The following is a 16,689-nucleotide window of genomic DNA, read 5'->3' as shown; positions in this document are numbered from 1 at the left end:
CCCTGAGGTCGACATCTGCTTTCCATTTTGTACCCAGGACAAAGAAGTGTACTTCAAGGGTCACAAGCCTGACATCCTATTCAAGCTACTGGGATACACAAAGCTACCAGAAGCCTTTCTTCTAAATGCTCAACTGACCAGTTCCAACTACACCTGTGGCAGACCCTGCTGGTGGCTTCTGCTGGAGTGAGTGCTATTCCTAAGGTCTTGGAACTCTGGGCTGGGTCAGAGTGTACTACACCTCCCATCCTAAGAAAGTTGGGACTGAGAAGGTTTTTGGCTCCAGTACCTTCGGAGAACTGTGACAAACCCTCCAAGCCAATCTGACAAAGTTGCCTTGTCCTGATCCCTTTATTCTGAGATTTTTGCAGCAGCAAGTCCAAATCAGCATAATCTCATGGAGAAGGTATCTGATCTTGTGGAACCCTTCAGCTACAGCCTACAGCCTTGGCCCGCTGAAGGAATCTGAGCTCCAAAAAAGTGACTAAGTATGAACGTAGAAATCTTCACCGGGCAAAGGTGACACAAGTATCATGCTGGCAAAGGATCTTCCTTGGTCACAAAATTCAAGATTTTAACTTTCATTCTACCAATCAGGTCAAACATGACTTCTGTCCCCACCTATGCTCCATTACAGCCAGCCTCAAATTGCGCCTAGTATCCGATCTACTGCAAGCAGCTGATTGTGGTTGGCACTCAAAGCTTTATGGTTCTATTTTACTTAACCTTGACCTCATTGAGCTATACTTCCGTGCTACAGCCGGGCCGTCTTTGGGCAGCCCTTCATGTAGCTGTCAGGTTAGCCACTCCTTCGAAACAGTACCATCACATTACCCCAATTCTGCTCACAATCACATGGTTTCTCATCAAGGTAAGGAGTATTTTGAAATTAACCTGCATTACTTATGAGGTGTTACGCTTTAAGCATAACTGAGTTGGTGGGCAGTGGTCTATTTTGGAGGAGGACGGGCAGATATTATCCTGGAATTAAGGTAGTACAACAGTGAAGTCTTGACTCTCTATTTCATTTTGGGAACATGATTCTGCCTCTCTTCATTATGGGCATCACTCAGCTGACTTTGAACTACACAAGGATATGGGTAAATAATGTTAATGGCTAATGTAATGTTGTTCTTTCACTTTTTCACCAAAAGCATGCATTTCAAATGAGATATTGTATTGGCTGAGGTTGTCTGAGTTGTTTACTGCTCGGGAGTTGGTTCTAGGTTCCCTGAGTGGTTTCAAAGGAATTGTTTGGATTTGTTCCAGAGTTTCTGTGTAGTCAAATGGTGTTGAGTTATAGGAGAGGAGGAGGGAGTGAATGTCTCTGGCAGAAAGGGGCTCTTTAAACCTAACGGGTCCAGTGGGGTGATTAGGAAATAGAATGGATCTCCATCTCAGGTGAGGAGAAGTCTGGATTGTAGAGATCACGTTGGTAGGGGGTGTATGAAGGCAACCTAGTGTGGAAGTTGGTAGATTGGGCATTGTTGTGACTATTCTTCCTAGGAGTCCTGTTGTGCCAACTATTATCTAAGATCTCTAAGGTGAAGTTTATTAGGCCTTGTAAGTCAGCCTTAAGTTGTTGTAAGTCCAGTGACATCTCATCAAGTCTGGATTCTAGTGATGTGTGAGAATGGGATGTCATGGTTTGTATTAGGGGGCCGGGGAGGGGTGCCCAGGACCTTGGTGTTGTGGTGCTGCTGATTATAGAGAACCAGTGGAGAGGTGGATAGGGTAGGGCTGAGGGGTGGAGGAGGAGAGCTCGAAAGCTGGCTCCCTAAGAGTATGTATATGTCATGTTACTCTTCGGGTGTGTGGGTTCAGACTACGAGGTTATCCGTGATTGGTCCATGGGAAGTGTTGTTGGGAGGGTAGTAGTATTAGAGGTCGGCATATGAGTAAATAAATAAATCGTAAATCATGCGTTCTTATATAGCACCCTTCACCGTAAGGTCTCAAGGCGCTTGCTTTGGGAACCCGTCCTGGCTTTTCCCTGCGAGATAACCCCTACTGGGCATCCCCATGGTGAAAGCCAGGCATCCCATCGCTGTGGGGCTGTAGTGGAGATTAAGCAAGCTATTGCCCAGAGTTGCAGAGTGTGAACCCATGATTCGAGTAGGCACCGAGGCGATAATTATCGAGTCCGTGGACATTTTGAGCTCAAGACCTTGCCGCGTAGGGGATTGAGCCCTGGTCCCGGGTCTGACCTCTGCGTCCGGGTCTGCCTCCTCTAACTGGTGAGCAAAACTTCTCCACATATGAGTAGAGGTAATAGCGTTAAAACCGTAGATGTTTATCTCTCTGTCTGTTGCTATGGAGGTGAAGTATGGGTGAAAACCAGTTTGGCGATTCCCAGTGGGAACTTACGCTTCACCTTAGGAGGTGAGGGTGTGGTGTTATGCATGTTGATTGACGTGGGGGGAGCATTAGTGAGAAGTGCAGAGCACTGGATGTGGTGAAAATATGCAAGGACACAACTTGGAAATTGTACATGTTATCTGATGAACTAGGATAAGCTTGGGAGGGGGCATATTAATTTTAAATCACCACATTTCTGATGTTAGAGAAAATGTAATAGAATAATTATAGGTTATGGTCTGAAGACTGGTTAAGGATAATCCCATTGTTGTATAGGGAGATGGTTGCATCTGCTCTGTAAGCATGAGAGGGAACTACTAAAAGTCTTAGACCATGACCGGTTTTCCTAGAAGTGGTGATCAAGAGCAGGGAGCACAGGGCTTGCCTCCACTGCACTCATCTCTTCATGTAGAAGAGAAGATCGCTTATAACACCTCCTTTTGTTTAAAGCAGAAGTAAGGGTCAGAGATTAGAGTTTCTGGGTGCGCTTTAAGGAGTTTGCTTTTTAAGCTTTTGGATGCATTTTTCTTTTGCTTGGGAGGGTATATGATTGTATAAGCATTTTCGCCAGCCAGCTCCAGTTTTGTGTCAAGAACTCTTAGGGGGTTGCGATCCATGTTAGAGAGAGCAATGGAGTAGAAGTTGTCATCTGGAGTAAAGCGTCAATTAAAATGACGGTGCAACTGCGATGGTGCAACCAAATAAAGGTTCATTAAAATTACTGTGCAACTGCGTTGGGAGAGACCAAATAAGAGATCACAGTTGAACCAACTGTGAATCCTTCCCCGATGCAGAACTGGGTCCTATGCACAGTGAGGTGTAGCCACTGATGATGTTCTGAAAGGGTTTATGTGGAGGGAGTGGGGAGTACGAAGCTCAGAGTAATGAAAACATTTATGAAAGGGCAGGAACAGGGGAGGCCGTGAGAAATGCTGCATGAATGGAGATAGTAGGATTGACATAAAGAAATATAAATGCTAGTGTAATTGAACAAGGTAGAGGAGAAAACATTGAATATCTTTGCAAGATGGCCACTCTTGATAATAATATTGAGATTGCTTAATTGAACAATGAGTCCTGTTTTACTGTCATTGATTTCTTATGATTGCTCAATAATAATCATAATGAGACTTCGCGTCAACAGTCCTATTACAGTTTCACTTGCAAAAGGGGAAGCAGTCTTATGTTAGTTTCAATGTATGAGTGGAAGGTCCTTTATCTTGGATAAAGGAACGATGCCTTAAAGAGGCGAGGGGTAACTTTAAAATGGTTGGTAGGCGCGAGCCCTGCGAGAGCTCGCCATAATGAAAGGAACCTACAGCCCAGGAGCATAGGGTGATCTTGCAGAAGAAACCATCGCTCTTCAATTCTCGATCGAGGAGGATGCTGTACATGACATGAGGGAGTGGGGCAAGCAGCAAATTAGCGCGAACCAGGAGGAGGCTGTAGCCAGTTGGGGAAGATCAGGGCCAGCAGCGAGTGACCGGGAGCCGATGCCACAATGCAAAGGCTGCCCTCCAGGTAGGAAAGAAAGCTGCACCAGTGGAAGATCAGGACAGCGTGCTGGTCAGACGAGGACTTTGGCAGTAGGTGAATCAAACAGCTGCAGTGGGTAGAGAGAATAGCATACACCCAGCAACGGAGACCACCATAGGCCAGCCTCGCCCCATGACCTCATCATTTTGGCGGCAAATGGGTGAGGGGTTGGAGAAAAGCGACTCCAATGGAAAGTCAAGGGCAGGTCAGACGGGCCACCAGCCGGAGCGGGGAGAGAGAGCAGCACTCATCCGGTTACAGAGACCTCCAGGTTGCAAGCCAGCCTTGACCCCCAAGCCTCAGCAGATTAGAGGCAGGCGGGGGAGCTGGGGGGCCAAATTCAGGTCACAATCAACCACAATGCCGGTGTCAAGACCAAACTCTGGGTCTCAAATTCTCTCCCTCCGACGTCAGCTGCAAACGTCTTGCAGCTACCCAGGTAGGCGAAGCATCGGGAAGAACATCCACAGGCATCACTTCCTAGACTGATGCCTGTGGATGGGCAGAGCCAATCTCAGACTGCCAGGCTTGGGTAAACTTCAGGTCATCACAGATTTCCTCTGGAGAGGAGAATATCTTCACACGTAGAACAAGTATGTGGAATCCGTTTCAAGCTTTATAATTCCTGTATGTTCCTCGTTATAAAATTAGTGGATTAGTATAGTATATTAAGTAAGTATATTAGTACTCTCAAATCTATACATTTCCTGATGTTCTATTTCTGCTGAGTGTTCCACCCAGAAATTGGCAGTATACTTCCCCAAACCTGAAATATCCAACACTGAAAAATTCTGCATTTTGCACCCTGGATTTGCCCATTATAGCAAGTTTATTTTTGTGCACTGAAGAAAAACCAAGAAGTGCAAAACTGTTTGTGAATCAGGCTAGGCACAACCTAGTAACCTGTTTATAAAAAAAGATGCTGCAAATTCATTGTGGCAATCTGTCATTCCCTGCAGATGATCACGAAAAGGTTTCCGACCATCTGGAATTGAACTGTACAGAAAGTACTCCATAAAGTGCTCTTGGCACAAAAGAGAACCTCTTGAGTGCTCTGAGGTGTTGATGACCTTGAGGGGAAGTCAAGGTTTTTCTCTCATCCACTCGAGGCACTCTTTTTACCGAGAGCACTCTCACTGAATGCCTTTTGTCATTATAAATCCTTTTCGTGTGTAGCTTTGACTCTGCAGCTCACCGGTATCAATCTGGCTTTGCTATTTCCATTACAATCGTATGCTCAAAACCCTTTTACTATCTTGTAAATGGTCCAGTCTACATATTAAAATGTGAACTGGAACAGGCATATAAATTACTTTGACATACTGCACAATAAACCCAGATAACTCTATTTGCCAAGTCTGCATTCCTGCTGGAGTTGCAATGTATACTTGTACAATTGTACAGTTAAGATTATTTGTTCACATGGCCTAGTGTATTCTGATTAAATAACAACAGTTCAATGACCAGTCATTCTGCAATTTGATAATATGATGTTGTTATTGATGAATACATTTTTGGGTCTGAGTGATAAAATGCATGGTTTTATGTGATTTCATAGAAAAAAGATTTCATGGAATACTATAATTGAAAACTGTTTCACCTAAACTGTTAAATTGACATATGCAGGATAGCAGCCAAACCCCAGAATGTCTTTTTTTAAAAGAGAAAATGGGTTTTGCACTCTTATTTTTTGAGGTGTAAATGCAATGGTTGCAGGTCTTACGGTATTAATTTCAGTGCTGTACTTCAGAGGAAATTATTTCAGATTTATATTTTTAACATTGTCAAACATTAACTTCCAATGCTTTTAATTTACTCACCCCAAAACACCATCCATCCCTGCCTCACTCACACAAACCCTAAACACAGTCCATCTTTCCCCCCTAAAAACCTGCCACCATCCCTAAACTACACACATCCCAGCCCCTACACTCCACTGTTTCCGGAACCCCCAAAGCCCTTTCTACCTCTGAACTCCTCCAATCCCTGAACCCAGAAAACTCTCACAGCAACTAAATTACAACCATCTATGACCCCTCAAAACCTCTTTCTATGCCTAAACCTCGCCCATCCCTGAACTCTTCAAACTTCTCACCACCCCTAAACTTCACTAATTTCTGAACCCTTAAAACCACTCACCTGGACCCTAAAAGCTCTTTCTACCTCTACATCTTCACCCATCACTGAACCTTAAAAACCCTCACTATCCCTAAACTCCACAGATTCCTGAACCCTAAAATCCCTTTCTAATCCAAACTCCACTCAATCCTGATCCCTTAAAATCCTTTGTCGCCGCTAAACTACACCCATTCATGATCCCTAAAATCATTTTCTATCCCTAATCTCCACTCATCTGTGAACCCCAAAAAGCCTCAAACCCCTAAACTCTGCCCATTGCTTATCCCTAAAAACCTGCCACCACCCCTAAAGTTTACTCATCTCTGAACATCATCGATCCCAGAACTCAAACACTCTTCACTACCCCTAAACTCCACCCAAGTTAAAAGTAATTATGGATTGGATTTTTCCCTAAAATTGTCTTTCCTTGAAATTGGTTTTCCATAATTTGGTTTCTTCCAATGAGGTTTCTCAGTTTTGGTTTTCCATAAATTCACATAGGTTAAAAATACATAGCAGCAAAAAAAAAAAGAACTTTAAAATTCCAATAGCCCAAAAAAACACTGAAACCACATTCCTACTGCCACGTCTGCAAGACCAGTCCACAGAACATTTATATTCACGGAGCAGCAGAATGGTGTAAGCTAAATCTAGATTTGCTACATGAAACAACAACCTACACGCAATAGCAAATATCGAAAGTAGACTTTTAGTGTGTGATGTAATACCGTAAGTGGCCAATGGTATGCACAGACATGGGCCGGTTGATCACTGCGCCACTGAAACAAGTTGCACCCAGCTAAAGTGGCCCGGTAAGGCTGAAACAGGTCTTGTGTTGCTTATGTTCCAGTTCCGAAAAGACCCAAGGGCATATGTACAGGCCCCTTAAGGCCACAGGAACGTCACTTTTTGTGATGTTTCCATGGTGATAGGGGCTTCACCTTATTTACAAAGCAGCATTAGGTCTCTTAAAGTGGCTTAAAGCTGCCTTGTAAATAAGGTCCCCTTTCACGCTATGCCTAGCGTGAAAGGGGTGGGCAGTGGGTGTTGAGGTGGGCATTCCACGGCAACACCCATTGTTTTTGACTATGCCCTCTATTTACAAGGGCAGCGTAAATAGGAGTCTGCACCAAAATTAAGACCAGAGGAAAACCTGGTCTTAACTTGGCGAAACAATGAGAAATGCTTTATTTCTCTTTGTTTTGGCATTTTCCATGTGTGATGCCGTGCGCAGCACACATGGAAAAAGCTAAATGCCTTGGATTGTTTGTGTGTATGAGGGTGACCCTTACTGCACATAAATTATCCTTTAAAAATTTACATTTAGTAACTTCCTTGTGTGCTGCATTAGGCAGCACACATAGAAGTGACAAAACAGCATTTAAAGATTGTTAATGTACAGGAAGAGACACTTCCGACACATAAACACTCTTCCCCTGCACGCAGACACCCTTGCACTATGGTGCAAGGGTGCCTGCATTGGTGATACACTGCTAAGTGTAGCGACATCGCAGGGAGAAATGCAAGGCTGCACCATATCCGTGTAAATATGGTGCAGCCTTGCGTTTCTGAAGCGGCGGAATGAGGCATTAAGTTATGATGGCTAACGCCTCACTCCACCACTTCTTTGTAAATATTCCCCCTAGTTTGACAATTTGGGCTGGACTGTTCAGGTTGGAGTAGGACCAGGACAGACTGATTTGCATATGGTTGAGTCTAAACTGAGGTGGGAAAGATAATAAGTTGGACTGCTATATTGAGCAATTGCCTGTGGTTGGACACATTGTAAGCATTCCTCCATTCACTTTTTGTGTGTTTTCACATTATGTGGTAATCAAAAGATGCAAGGTAATTTTTAAAGGCAACAAAACATAATAAACAACTAATCAAACAATTTAAATGGTAAAAAACACGCTGTTGCCTTCAGAATCAACAAATCTGCAACACTGCTGTCATACCGTAATAATTCACAACTTCTGGGCTCCATAACTGCAGATGTCCTCCGAAACCTATTCAGACACTCATTGCAGTACACCTTTTAGACCCAATTCACCAGCAACACTGAAGAATATTGAATGTATTGGAACCCGGCAATTACATCCTTTGGGAAGAGCTGCAGTACATAGAGGTGCAACTACAGCTGGCCCATGCCCTCATCAGCCAAGCCAGGAGAAGGAGGAAAGCACAGAGGAGATTGCAGTTCAAACTGTGGAACATGCTTTATTAGTTAACCAGCCATGACCATATCCAAAGGCATTGCTCAATAAAGCACCTTAACATAAACCTTCTACGCATGATGAAACATCACATCAGAACCAAAAAGAAGACATTTGTGGCCATCTCTAATGATACAAAAATATGTGTGTTGATTCTATGCCTCAGCTTCCCTTCAGAAAAACACACTTGGCATTTCACAGCTTCCTACACAAAATGATGGACAGAATGTTGCACAATGGCAAAACATTCACCCCCCAGTCATAGATCTGGGTTTAATGCATCGTTATTTTGCTCACCAAGCCACCCCAGTTCAGACATGGCCATATGCAAATCATTCTTGACCCTGTGCCTCATGGGAACAGTCCAGCCCGAACTGCCAAGCCATGTCTTCCCTGGACCGGAATCAAGCATCCTAGGATTTAGGCCCAGATCTCTGTACTGGGGTGAATGTATGACATTGTTCTGCATTCTGTCCATCAACTGTTGTTTTTGCATTTGTCACCGCGAGTGGGATGGGTATGCTCAGAGGTGAGTCCCATGCTCTCCACACCACTGGAGTCAAGTTATCCTGGCTGAAGATGGCTGATAGCCACAAACCGGTCGTAGGATGCTTGATCCCGGTCCAGGAAAGACATGGCTTGGCAGTTCGGGCTGGACTGTTCCCATGAGGCACAGGGTCAAGGCTGATTTGCATATGGCCATGTCTGAACTCGGGTGGTGTGGAGTGCAACAAAAACGATGGATTTAGGCCCAGATCTCTGTACTGGGGTGAATGTATGACATTGTTCTGCATTCTGTCCATCAACTGTTGTTTTTTGCATTTGTCACCCGAGTGGGATGGGTATGCTCAGACGTGAGTCCCATGCTCTCCACACCACTGGAGTCAAGCTATCCTGGCTGAAGACGGCTGATAGCCAGAAACCGGTCCTAGGATGCTTGATTCCGGTCCAGGAAAGACATGGCTTGGCAGTTCGGGCTGGACTGTTCCCATGAGGCACAGGGTCAAGGCTGATTTGCATATGGCCATGTCTGAACTGGGGTGGTGTGGAGTGCAAAAAAACAATGGATTTAGGCCCAGATCTCTGTACTGGCGTGAATGTATGACATTGTTCTGCATTCTGTCCATCAACTGTTGTTTTTGCACATTTCACAGCTTCCATCAACATGACTTTGGTATTTATAGCACACACAAAAACTTAGAGCATCTAGGCACAAAATGGAAGGAAATAAAGAGTCCTGTGTCCAGCAAATGAAGGTCTGTAGATCATTTCTAAATAGAATGATATTGGTATGGATATCCAGATCCTGAGGGGTGGATTTCCAGAGGGAAGTCACCTAAACTGGATGCTTTCTCTAGCCCTCTAGAAAGTTTGTGAAATAAGAAGGAGGTTGTCTCTACACCAGAGATCCCTCAACAGATCATACACCAAGAGTCTTTATTTCAGGTGTTTAGGGGGCTACATGATAGAATGCTTTTTGGCTAATGACTACCATCTTGAAACTGAATTCGCCCCTAAACCATCAACCTACAAAGCAGTCTTCAAGTGACAGTCACATGCTTGTACCATATTTTGCCACAATTCATCCTTCACACACTAAAATAAATGCTCGATGCGTTAGACGCTGTGGGCCTCACCAGATAATAGATATCTATCCATTCCTGGGTTGAAAGTTCCCGTCCCAGTTCCCGCTCCCATCGCAATTGAGCTGGGGATCGAGTATTGGAGGCCTTATTTATCATCATCTTATTGTGTCTGATACTAAATGCTTGTCTGATTCTTTGCTAAGAAGCTATCTCTCAAATTTAGTCAAGGGACATTATGCTGACTCTGATCTCTGGCTGCATCAACCAATGTCTAATCTGTGTATACAGAAATATCTCTCTTTTCATGGATAGCATAGTCGGCCTTTAGGGTGTATTGATCTACATCCAGGCTTCAGCCATTTGCAAAAAGCTACTTCATTGATTCCCGTGGTGAAACCTGTGTTCTTCACCACTGGAGAGAGTGGGGAGGGGAATGACGATAGGCCCTCCCTCTTGGCTACTGCATCCCAGACTCAGAGGGTAGGCGCCGTGATCACACAAATGCTTTTCTCCTTGGGAGGAGGGGGGCCCTGGAGGTGCAGGCAAGTCCTGCCTCTCGAGTATTCTGGTCTTGCCTCACTCCCATCTCCTCATTAGTTTTTCGTCTCTGCATGATTTCAGATTTGTAATGGTGCTGAATCCATTTTCATGACTGTCTGTAATATGAGCAATTTCCTTCCTCTTCTTATAGCAGTACAGGTGGTCTTGCTTCTCCCTTTATTTAATTGTCTATAAGGGACGTTTGAAAAAGGCGAAATCATCATTAGCACCCTATGCTCATAGCTTGATTAAGAACTCTGCTATTTTTCCAAACTTAAAAAAAACTGAAGATTCTCTGGTTTCTGTGCACAGAGGAAATTCCTCATCAAGCTCCAATGGAGTTCCTGTTTTACCTATTACTGGGAAAGCTACTACTAAGGTCTTGAAAAAAGATCCCTTATCCCCTACAAAATTTCTTCTGACTGCTTCTAAGGATCTTTATTGGAGGAGATACGCTCTTACTGATAGATGGTCTCAGATGGAGGAAAGACAGGGGGCCCGATTCACAGAACTAACTTAAGACAAAATCCTAAACTTACTACTTTTGGTATTCACAGAAGTTAGGATTTTGTCTTAGGTTTGTCTTAAGACAGACTTAAGACAAAATCCTAACTTCTGTGAATACCAAAAGTAGTAAGTTTAGGATTTTGTCTTAAGTTAGTTCTGTGAATTGGGCCCTCAGTACGGCAGAGCAGAATATTGCATCTTCCGGATCCACTGTTAGCAAAGTGAATTCTCTTTAGGCCGAGGTGTCATCTCTTCAACAACAGATTGAAAATCTCGAAAACAGAAGCAGAAGGAATAACCTTCACCTTTATGGTCTGCCTGAAGGGTAAGAAGGTCCGGAGCCTATCACCTTCTTTAAATCTTTTCTCCCCAAGCTTCTGAATATACCAGAGAGTGCCCATCTCAATTTTCAGTATTCCCATAGATTAGGTAATCAGTTAGTCGCTGTCTCCACCTCACCAAGGCCTAGAGGAGTTAATATGTACTTTCTCAATAGTCTGACCTTCTTAAAGTGCTGGCAGCAGTCAAGTCATTGAAACTTATTTCTTTGTTAGGTAATCTTTTATATTTTTCCCAGGATTATGCAAAGGCCAGAGCTGATAGGCACAAAGACTTTCTTATTTTAATATGAGATCAGATCTTCGTTCACTTGGAGCTCGTTTTGGCTTGTTTCACCCCTGCAAATTCGAGGTTACTTATAAGAACCAGACCACTACGTATGTGGATCCTGTCAGATTAAAGAATTTCATCAATGCTTGCAAGATAGAAAATATGGATACATCAGGAACATCTGCATCTTAACTGGTTTTTCATTTATGTACTCTTTATAGGATCTTTGATTAAGTAGCAGGACACTCATAGATTGTGTTTATGGTGTTGTATTCTATTTTCCTCTTTTTCATGCTGATAATTCAAGCGTTTTCCCATTTTAGAGTTGTTATTAATAATATTAAATGTTAACATTTAATTACTTCTCTTGCAGGTATTTTATCCTCTATTGTGATCGTCCCGTCTTATGTAATGTCTGCTGTGCTCCTCTCATGCCTTTCCTGTGGACTCTTGATGTGCCATCTGTTCCATGAGGTTTCATCCACCCTGTCCCCTCCTTGGAATTCTACTTTCTATAGGTATGTTTTACTCTTACTTTACTCTCTCATTATTGTTCTTCCTTTACCCTTCTGGATTTCTTTTCCTCATTGATTATCTCTTGCACTTCTCTCAACGCTGCTCTTTCTCACTTCTGGATTCTTTTCTACTTCTTATTCCCCCTTTCTTATTTTTACAGTTATTTGGTTTATACCATTCATTTCATGGTCTGCATTTTGTTTTTTGTCTGTTTGGTCTGAGATGTTTGGTCTTCTTTTTCTTGAACTTTGTTAATGTCTTTGAAAATCATTTCTTGGAATGTCAGAGGTTTAAACTTTCCCATTAAAAGACAACATGTTTTATCTCAGCTTGGTGGGTGTCGTTATAGCCTTAATTCAAGAATCGCACCTTACAGAACAGGAGTCCTTAAAACTGAAAAGAGGTTGGGTGGGTGAAGTATTTTTTTCCCCAGGGGATGGTAGAAGGAATGGGGTTGTTACTTTAATGTCATAAATAGCGTTGTCCTTAGTTGATCTCCCAGGAATTTGATGATGTGAATAGATTGCTCTTTACTAAGTTGTTGATTGGGAAGGTTCCAGTCTTTTTGTTAAATGTTTACACTCCCACAGTTAATGATTCACACTTTTGGTCTTGCCTGACTCAATTACTTGCAAAGTATCCGGGGGGTAATCTTATCCTTGCGGGTGACTGTAACCAGATTGTAGCTACTTTTATTGATCGTAAGTGTATTGTCTCATTTGTACCAAATACACCTCACAAACTCTGTCCAGACTATTAAGTAATATAAATTAATAGCTGCCAGGAGGCTTTGAAATCCTACCTTAAGGGAGTATACTTATTTCTCCCCTGTACATCAGACCCAGTATCAAATTAACAATGTTTTTGTATTGCACAATGTTTCACAATACCTATGCTCTCCTGATGTTAGTTCAATTCTAATATCTGATTATGCCCCTATTTCCCTTCAACTGGACTTTCCTATTCGATCCCAAATTCCTCGAAGATGGCATTTTAACAATTCACTTCTTCTAGATACTACATTTGCTTCCTCATTTGAGTTGTTTTTCATGAATATTTAAACCGGAATCAAACAGCTATGTCTTTTCACGTAATTTGGGATGCTTTCAAGGCTGCTGCCCGTGATTTTATTATCACATACATTTCTAAAAAACTGAACAATCCTATTCATGCTAATGAACTTTTGGAAAAGCTAAAGAGACTGGAACATTAATTTTATACTTCTAAGTCAAAAGATTGTTTATCAGAACTCATTCATACTAAACTTCAATTTAATAAGGAATCTACAGATAATGCTTCACTATATTTGTTCAAATCTAGTGCAAAGTTTTATAGTGGTCAGAATAAGTCGGGCAAATTATTCGCGAACTATATTAAAGCCAAGAATAATAAATTTAGCATTGAATCAGTTATTGATGCCCATCAAACCCCATAATATAAGGATTCCAACAATTTTGAGTAACTTTTACAGTTTTATAAATCATTATATACGCCTGATAACATAACCTCTGACTCAAATATTTCTCATTATCTCGCTACTATTCTCAAACCTGCTGATATTTGCATTGACCTTTCATTGTTGGAAATTGATAGGTCACATACTGAGTTACATTCTGCACTGAACACACTTAAAACATATAAAGCCCCCTGGCCCTGATGGGTTTACTGTTGAATTGTATTTATATTTTGCTCTGGTTCCTTTTTGGATGTTTTAATTTGCTTTCTCCCTAAAGAAGGAAAGGATCCTCATTACTGTAAAAATTACTGGCCTATTTCACTAGTCAATGTCGATTATAAAATATTTTCAAAATCTTTAGCCTTGCAACTTGACTCATACCTTTCTTGTTTGCTTGGCAAGGAACATTCAGTTTTTCCCAAGGTACATTATAGTTCTGATTATATTCGTCTTTTCCTTGATATTCTATACAAGACTTCCCATAAGGCTGAAACTATTGCAGCAATTGTCTTAGATGCAGAAAAAGCAACTAAGGCAATATGCATCCCCAAAAGCAGCTTTTTGTGCTAATGGCCTTACCACATCTTATTTCACTTTAGGTAGGGGTGTTTGTCAAGGTTGTCCTCTCCCCCCTTTCCTTTATGGAGTCTTTTATTTCCAAGTTGAGGCAGAATCAGAATATCCATGGTTTTCCCTTTAATAATTTGCAGGTTAAATTAGCAGCTTAAGCTGATGATATTTTATTGTTTCTCTCCCAGCCTTTAGCTTCACTTCCAGCTTTTGTATAAGAAGTTGCCCCATACAGCAGGGTCACTGGATATAAATTGAATAATGAGAAATGTGAAATATTTCCCTTGACTAAATTTACTTTTAAAGATGACTTTGCTAGTCCAACCTTATGTGGAGTCCTCATCATATTAAATATCTAGGCTAATGATTTACCCAGTGTGGTTAAACTTCAATTTCTTTAAACATGGTTAAATGCATACATAAGTGAACAACTCTGACTAGAAGATGGCATCCTTTGCACATCTCCTGGTGGGGTTGACTTGATACTATAAAAATTATGCTGATACCTATTATAGTGTATATTGTCTCTAATATCCCCTTGTCCATACCCCTTAAATCCTTTAAAAGTATTAATTCTCTTCTTACTTCGTTCATATGGAATCATTAAAAATCTTGCATGTCTTTACTCAAATTGACTTGTTCGAAGTCAGGAGGTGGAGTAAATTTCCCAAATTTACTTAAGTATCACAAGGCATTCTTATCGTGTCAATCTTCTTGATGGTTCTCCGCTACCTCAACTGATTGCACATTCTGGGTAGAAGCTGAAAAATCCTTCCTTTCCCCTTCTCTTTTCAAGAATATCTATCTTTCACTCACAAACCACAATCCCTCTATATGCCTTTGTTTAAACATTCCTGCAAATTTCTGGATTCTGTTCTTGAGTACACACCTACAGATTTTAATACTTTTCTTCATTTTACTATTTGGCATAATATGTCTATGTTAGTTAATAACAAATCAATTTATTGGAAGACCTGGAGAAACAAAGGTTTATTTTTGGTACGTCTACTTTTTGACCATGATACATTGTTGTCCTCTCAAGCTCGTTGTCTCTTTAATTTCCCTCCTTCTTTTGAAAGTAAATTTAAAATATTGCATAGAGCACTTTGCATTGCATATGAACAATGCCTATCTTCTCTATCTTCTATCCCATCCCCCTGCCAGTTGCTGGCTTCATCTGTTGCATACGTATCCCAGGGCATCTACTGTATACTCCTATTTACTTTCTTCTACAACTTATAGGAAAAAAACAAGTGTAGAACGATCTTGGGAGTCTGATTCGGGGGTAGACTGGTCAATTCCTCTTTGGACAAAAATTTGGATCACATTCAGGAAATCCTCTAGTGCGACAACCACAATGCAATCTCTTTTCTTTATATTCAATAGACTCTTACTAACCCCTGTGGTTTTGCACAAAATGATTCCTGTTACTCCTGACACATGATGGACAAGTCTCTTAGTACTTGCTGATTTAAAACACCTACGTTTTGCCTGCCCTTCTGTTTATCGTTTTTGAAAACAAATGTGGTTCCAGATTATCTTAATGTTTCATGCTACAGTTCCCTTTTCCTTTTCTAACATTTTTAAAGACGTTTATCTGATGACTGTGGTACTTTTTTACTTAACACACATATTCTGGATCTATTGTTAGCAGTTGCTTTTAAGCATATCACCAAGAATTGTAAGGATCTTTCTAAATTATCTTTCCAAGCATGGTGGTATGCAGTTTGTTACAATCACAGACTAGATACATGCTGTGTTTATCTTCTGTCTTTAGCTTTAAAAAGTATATCCTTATAGTGTCCTGTTACACAGCTTTTAGATGATAATGCAAAGCGTTCCTATGCACGTTCACCTGCTCAGCAAGAGGATCTTCAACATCCCTGACTTTCCTTTGTGTTCATTAGATATAATTAAGCATGTTTCTTGTTCATTGCTACATACTAACTTATACTGTATTTGCTCCTTTTCTTTTTAATAACCAAACGTTTCTTATTTCAGACCATGTATGGGTTATCTACCTCTTTTCAGACAAAATGTTTAGATATGTGTTATTGTATGACTATTTCTTTTTATATTGTATGACTATTTCTTTTTATATTGTATCATATTTTTGTGTTTTGTTATATTTTCAATAAATTCACTTTCAGAATGTATTCTGATAGGGCAGAGATTTTGCAAACCCTACCAATTGCTTTTTTGTACTGTGACTCATATGTGCATCTATTGTTCTGCAGAAATAATCTCAGGTCACATAGTACATGCTGGGCAAAAACTGTATCTGAGATGTGACTTGAGACAGGTACACGAGACCATTGGTACTTATTTTAGCTGCAACTTTGTGCTTTGCTCATTTGGGGCCAGATGTAGGAGCCTTAATACCGGTCGGAAACGTCCGATTTCGGCCGTTTCCGACCGGTATTTGGCTTTAGAGATGTAGGGGGCATTTTATTTACAGAATCGGTATATTTACCGATTCGGTAAATATACAGAATCGGTAAAATACCGATTCGGTAAATTTACTGATTCTGTAAATCAAGATGTAGGTGGCACTGTAATCAGTGCCACAGGCCCTTACCGAATCGTTATTTACCATGGAATACTATTCCATGGTAAATAACGAATTCCAGTGTACATGCACATCTGTGCATGTACACCTGTGCCATGTGGCACACAG

Source organism: Lissotriton vulgaris, chromosome 10 (genome assembly GCF_964263255.1).
Source record: "Lissotriton vulgaris chromosome 10, aLisVul1.2, whole genome shotgun sequence".
Lineage (NCBI taxonomy): Eukaryota > Metazoa > Chordata > Amphibia > Caudata > Salamandridae > Lissotriton > Lissotriton vulgaris.
Note: the sequence above shows the minus strand (reverse complement) of the source record.